This window comes from Lynx rufus, unplaced genomic scaffold, assembly GCF_022079265.1.
Source record: "Lynx rufus isolate CCGP_SWC_20201006 ecotype Redwood Valley unplaced genomic scaffold, mLynRuf1.p SCAF_13, whole genome shotgun sequence".
NCBI lineage: Eukaryota > Metazoa > Chordata > Mammalia > Carnivora > Felidae > Lynx > Lynx rufus.
Window position 1 is genome coordinate 60,274,019 of NW_025814827.1, and position 7,272 is coordinate 60,281,290.

The window sequence follows — 7,272 nt, forward strand, 5'->3', positions numbered from 1 at the left end:
CCAAAAATAAATAAAAAACGTTGAAAAAAAAATTTAGAAACATAGCATCTTGTATAAAGAAATGGAAAAACCTTCCATGCTCGTGGATTGGAAGAATAAATATTGTCAAAATGTCAATACTACCCAAAGCTATCTACACATTCAATGCAATCCCAATCAAAATTGTACCAGCATTCTTCTCGAAGCTAGAACAAGCAATCCTAAAATTTGTATGGAACCACAAAAGCCCCTGAATAGCCAAAGTAATATTGAAGAAGAAGACCAAAGCAGGAGGCATCACAATCCCAGACTTTAACCTCTACTACAAAGCTGTAATCATCAAGACAGCATGGTATTGGCACAAAAACAGACACATAGACCAATGGAATAGAATAGAAACCCCAGAACTAGACCCACAAACGTATGGCCAACTCCTCTTTGACAAAGCAGGAAAGAATATCCAATGGAAAAAAGACAGTCTCTTTAACAAATGGTGCTGGGAGAACGGGACAGCAACATGCAGAAGGTTGAAACTAGACCACTTTCTCACACCATTCACAAAAATAAACTCAAAATGGATAAAGGACCTGAATGTGAGACAGGAAACCATCAAAACACTAGAGGAGAAAACAGGAAAAGACCTCTCTGACCTCAGCTGTAGCAATTTCTTACTTGACACATCCCCAAAGGCAAGGGAATTAAAAGCAAAAATGAACCATTGGGACCTCATGAAGATAAAAACGTTCTGCACAGTAAAGGAAACAATCAACAAAACTAAAAGGCAACCAACGGAATGGGAAAAGATATTTGCAAATGACCTATCGGACAAAGGGCTAGTATCCAAAATCTATAAAGAGCTCACCAAACTCCACACCCGAAAAACAAATAACCCAGTGAAGAAATGGGCAGAAAACATGAATAGACACTTCTCTAAAGACATCCGGATGGCCAACAGGCACATGAAAGGATGCTCAACGTTGCTCGTTATCAGGGAAATACAAATCAAAACCACACTCAGGTATCACCTCACGCCAGTCAGAGTGGCCAAAATGAACAAATCAGGAGACTATAGATGCTGGAGAGGATGTGGAGAAACGGGAACCTTCTTGCACTGTTGGTGGGAATGCAAACTAGTGCAGCTGCTCTGGAAAACAGTGTGGAGGTTCCTCAAAAAATTAAAAGTAGACCTACCCTATGACCCAGCAATAGCACTGCTAGGAATTTACCCAAGGGATACAGGAGTACTGATGCATAGGGGCACTTGTACCCCAATGTTTATAGCAGCACTCTCAACAATAGCCAAATTATGGAAAGAGCCGAAATGTCCATCAACTGATGAATGGATAAAGAAATTGTGGTTTATATACACAATGGAGTACTACATGGCAATGAGAAAGAATGAAATATGGCCTTTTGTAGCAACGTGGATGGAATTGTAGAGTGTTATGCTAAGTGAAATAAGCCATACAGAGAAAGACAGATACCATATGCTTTCACTCTTATGTGGATCCTGAGAAACTTAACAGAAACCCATGGGGGAGGGGAAGGGGAAAAAAAAAGAGGTTAGAGTGGGAGAGAGCCAAAGCATAAGAGACTGTTAAAAACTGAGAACAAACTGAGGGTTGATGGGGGGTGGGAGGGAGGGGAGGGTGGGTGATGGGTATTGAGGAGGGCACCTTCTGGGATGAGCACTGGCTGTTGTATGGAAACCAATTTGACAATAAATCTCATATTAAAAATATAAAATGAAAAATGAAATTAAAAAAAATAGAGCATCTTGGGGCACCTGGGTGGCTCAGTTGATCATGTGTCCAACTTTGGCTCAAGTCATGATCTCACAGCTTGTGAGCTTGAGCCTCACGTCAGGCTCTGTGCTGACAGTGAGGAGCCCGCTTTGGATTCTCTGTCTCCCTCTCTGTCTGCCCCTTCCCTGCTTGCTGCATGTTCGCTCTCTGCCTCCTTTCCTCCCTGCCTCTGAAATAAACATTAAAAAAAGAAATATAGCATCTTTAGCCCCATTCAGACCTACTGAATCAGAACCTGCATTTTTAACAAGATCATGGGGGTGATTCTATTGCATATTAAAGTTTGATAAACACTGTAATAGAAGGACACAATTTTCAGGTTTGTGCTGTCTTGAAGGACAAGAAATGGCCTCAAACTTTTTGGCCTATTTTTTATATCTCTTTAAGAACCTTTTGTCTGGTTGGCAGATCTGATTTTCATGAAAAAATTCTTCTTTTCCTTTCCCAAGTAACAATACTAACAATGATAACAATAATAGTAGCTAAGATTTATTGAGTGTATTCTATGAGCCAACCACTCTTCTCCTTTGATTATCTCACTTACTCTTCGGAATTTACAAAAGGAGTTGGTATTTTTTTTTTTTAAAGTTTATTTTTGAGAGAGAGTGGGGGAAGGGCAGAGAGAGAGAGAGAGAAAGAGAGGAGACCCACTCCTTGCACTGACAGCAGCAAGCCTAATATGGGGGTCAAACTCATGAACCATGAGACTGTGACTTGAGCCGAGGTCCAATGCTTAATTGACTGAGCCACCCAGGTGCACTGGAGTTTTTGTTTTAGATGAGGAACTGAGGCCTGGAAAGGTTACGTAACTTGTTTAAAGTCCTACAGCTAGCACAATTCAAACCCAAATCCAAAATGGCATCATTTGCAGCCCGAATGGTCTTTCATATTCTGTTCTTCATATAATAACTTAATTTCTTATATGAGCCTCCTGTTTATGAGCCTCCTGTTAAAAAGGCAAATGTAGAGAGAGCTTGTAAGACATCCATCCCCAATAAACTGGGGACAGCATTTAGTCATCCAAAGCTTCTGAACAGTACAAGAATTCCTCCAATGAAACTCTCCAAAAAAACAAAAAAAACCAAAAAAAAACAAAGACAAAAACCATGTCTCCGTGGTAAACAACTGGTATTTGTTCAGCATATATGTAGATACACATTTGTATCCTAGAACATAGTTTTTTAAAAATGACTTTTACACCAAACCCCAGACATTTATACTTTGTTTCAGCATTTAGAAGGTATTACTTTTTTTTTACTTTTTTATTCCTTTAATCTAATTTGGACCATCTGAACTATAGCAGCACTGACCTGGAGTGCCAGTGGAGGCTTCTTAGTGAAGTATGTTAAGAACTCGATGAGAAATAGAAAAATCATTGTGAATGAAACAAAACAGGTCTTACCTGTTAACCTTGGAGCATGAATCTGTTGAACCTTTGAAGGAAGGCATCCTAAAGGACACCACGTTTGATTCATCCCAGGGAGGCTACGATGGAAAATATTTCCCAGATGTCTTTCCATATATGCTTTGACTTGAAGCTTCAATCACAGATAAGTGAATGTTTTCTAAACCATTGCATTGCTTTAGTTCAGTGAGAGACATTTCTGTTGTTAGGTAGGGTGATTTTTTTTTTTTTTTCAAAAGGCAAGGTAATGATCACAATTTGTTAGCAACTGTTCTCCTTTTCTCATTTTATTAGTTTTCCCTATTCAGTGATGAACCATCTTATGTTTTTTACTTGTAAGTTCCTAACTCAATTAAAACGCTCAAGTGGTTTAGCCTTGTATATTAAAGACTATCATAAATAAATTCAAATGAGGTTAACCTTGGAGTGACATCCTCATTTCTATGATGATGTGCAGTCTGTGACTCCTTTCTTATCATTGGCCACAACATGATCAGACTCTAATATGTAAAGACCTTGGAACTTTAAGTTACTTCATCTCCAGCCACTTGGATTCATTTATTTATAAATGGTTATTTCAAGTTTTCTTTCATTTGGCTCAAGCTGTTGATTGATGTTTCGTGTGAGTGTTTTCCTCATCAAAAAGCAGGAAGATAGCTGGGACATAACTTTCCAATAGCCTTTTTAATATGAAAGCCTATTTTGTATATGGCTCTTTCTGTAATCACTTGTGCATGACTGAGCTTAAATAGTTTGCAGACCTTGCTGATGGATTACAGAAGAAGCAATGAACTGGCAATTCTTTTTTAAGGGATTAGGTGACTTTGCACTGTAGTGAATTGTGCATTTTCCCCCTTGTTTCACTTTCTTAGGTGCTGTTTGGTGATCAATTTTATGGTATATAATGAGAAATTCCATAGATGAGTGCACATGGTGGATAGTACCTTCTGGTAAAAATGACATTCTTGTCTAGTAATAATGGGCATGGGATAGGAGCTGATGGTCTGTTCATGTGTATTTCCAAAGGGAGGTTGAGGAACTCAGTTATGGAAGTAGTAGTCCCAGACCCTTCTGACCCAAAACTGGCCCATTTGCTGTTCATGGAATTATAGAGACCCCCAGGCTGCCATGATGCTTACCAGCCAAGTTATGTCACGCCCTCAGCAACCTTCACCTTTTGCTTCACCTACTCATCTTACGGTATTTATTTGCTTTGTGTCTGGCAGACCTATTAGGGCAAAGATACTGCTAGAAGTTTAACACAAATATTGATTATTATTCAAGTCAGTTATCTCAGAAATATGTGCTATCAGTTACTAAGGGGCAGCAGAAAGCAATTTAAAATCTCTTGTCAGAAAAGCTTTTTAATACATAAGAGAATAAATATAATTAATATATATAACACCTAATTTTGTATATAGAAAATATATTGCTATCTCACTACCCTTTTTTTTTCCTTTCTAATATAGTTTAAAAAGCTTAAAGGGTTTTGAATTCAAATATTGACTCTTTGGAAAAAAACATATATATTTTATTAAAAATATATATATTAGGTGAAATATATATATTATATAAATATATAAAAATCTGTATTAATACATATATTAGACTTCTATTTACATATTATATTTATTGTATGTATTAGATTTATATATTAAATATAATTTTTTTCAAAAGGGCTAATATTTGACTTTGAAACTCTTTCAGCTTTTTAAAATATATTAGAAAGGAAAAAAAGGTAATAGAGATAGCAACTGGCAATATAGTAATAAACAAAATTAGCTTTCATTTATTTGTTGTGGAGGCAGTATATTCAGTTTCCAGAGTCTGGAAACCTTAAAACTGAGGCAAGTTACAAGATCTTTCAAAGCCTTGCAAAATGGAGACAATAATGTACCTGCCTCATAATCTTAAGGAACTTGTGGTGAGGTTTGAATGAAATGACCCAGGTATAATTGCTAAACAATTACATAGTAAGTTTTCTAGAAATGTTGGTTACTATTATATGTTCCTGACACCATGCCAAAATGAGCTTATTTTCCAATTTTGCAAATAATGAAACATACTTTGAAAAGTTAAGTAAAATTCATAAGGCCACAGCTAATGGACTCCTGCCTCATACTACAATGTGTTAACTATAATTCTATATTTAATGTTTTATGTACTTTTTAGGTGATTTTTTTTCCCCACAACTTTATCAGAAAACTGAGAATCAGGGTTTTTTTTATATTAAAAAAATTTCTTTTTAACATTTATTCATTTTTTGAGAGATGGAGAGAGACAGAGCACAAGCAGGGAGGGGCAGAGAGAGGAGACACAGAATCCGAAGCAGGCTCCAGGCTCTGAGCTGTCAGCACAGAGCCCAAAGTGGGGCTCAAACCCATAAACCCTTAGATCATGACTTGAGCTGAAGTCGGCCGCTTAACTGACTGAGCCATCCAGGCACCCAAGAGTCAGTTTTTCATATGTTAAAGATCTCCAAGTTACCAAGTTATAAAACTGGGATTTGAACATTCTTCTGCCTAGTTCTCTCCTCCCACCCTGTTCCTCTGAATACCGTGTGTAATTACGGTGTTTGGGGAGAGAGCTTATGTGTGTAAGCAGCACTTTTCCATTAGTTTTGCTATTGTTATCTATAGTCACTAAACATTCCAGTGAAAGTTGAAAGAAACAGTCTTTATGATGAGCAAAAATATTAATAACTTATTGCACAATTACCAGAATGGCTACACAATAAAAGACTTGACAATACTAAATGTTGGTAAGGATGTGGAGAATGAGAACTCACACACTGTTGGTAGGAGAGAGATGGTGCAAACTGCTTTGGGAAAGGGTCTGCCAATTTCTTTTAAACTAAACATACACCTGCTTAACACCTGGCAATTCTACTCCTAGGTATTTACCCAGGAGAAATAAAAACTTCGATTCACAAAAAGACTTAAAGCTACTACGAACATTTTAGTGTGTATAATGGCCAGAAACTGGAAAAAGCATAGATGTCCATGAAGAGACTAGATGAACTGAGGCATAATCCTCCAATGGAATACTAATTAGCCATAAAAAATAACAAGCTACACTTATACATGATAGTATGGATGCATCTCAGAAACATTATGCTGAGTGAAAGAAACTTTACACAAAAGATGATTTCACTGTGATGTTCTAGGACAAGTAAAACAAATCTGTGATGGTGTTTTCCTTCCCAAACACTGTCTTTTTCAGGAAGAGTGGTCTCTCTTGAATGAAACTACAGTTGGTTACTCTGGGGAGATATGTAAGCGATATCTGACTTACTGTTTATACATTGTCATGGGAGGTTTCCTCTGCAACTTTAGTTATCCAATTAAAGCTGTTAAGAAATTTGTTTGATCTCTTCAGCTAATGTCAAAGATACCACCTTGGCCCTGGAAGGCATTCAGACCAACCTGAACTCACAGGTCTGGGTTGTTTGGGATGATAAAATTGCCCTTGACCTCTTCCTTATGGGGCTAAGGCAGAGTCTGGGTAAACATTAATACATCCTGCTGTACACAGATTAGTGCCTTGGGGCAAGCATAAAGGTCAATACAGAGACTTTAAAAGGAAACTAAGGTACACTCTGGTGTTTTATTAGACTTTTTTTTTCTTTTTTTCTCTTCTTTTTTTTTTTTTTTTTTTTTTTTTTAGCTGACTGGGTCTGGAACCCTGAGCAGGGCATAGTCAAGATTGGTACTTCTTGAAGTTCTGTTGATAGTAGATTTCATTAAATGCAGAGTTTAACTGAATGGATTTGGTTTCAGCCACTAATTAGTGACTGGTGAAGTGGTGTCCTAATGTGACAGAAGCCACCAGTAGTGTAGAAATAAGTGGAGACTGCTGTAAGACAACTTTCCGTGTATCTCTGGTATTTTGGCATACATGAAGAGTGAAACACCAAGTTTTTGTTCCATATCATCTTTTCAAGGATGTAACCCACCATTCGTACTGGCCATTGTAAGCAATTCAGGATTCCTAAGGAACCAGTATAAATTTTGATACTAGCTGTTACAGGGGGGCAGAACTAAGGCTGATTGTTTGGCAAGGAAGTCCTCCTACCCAAAGGAC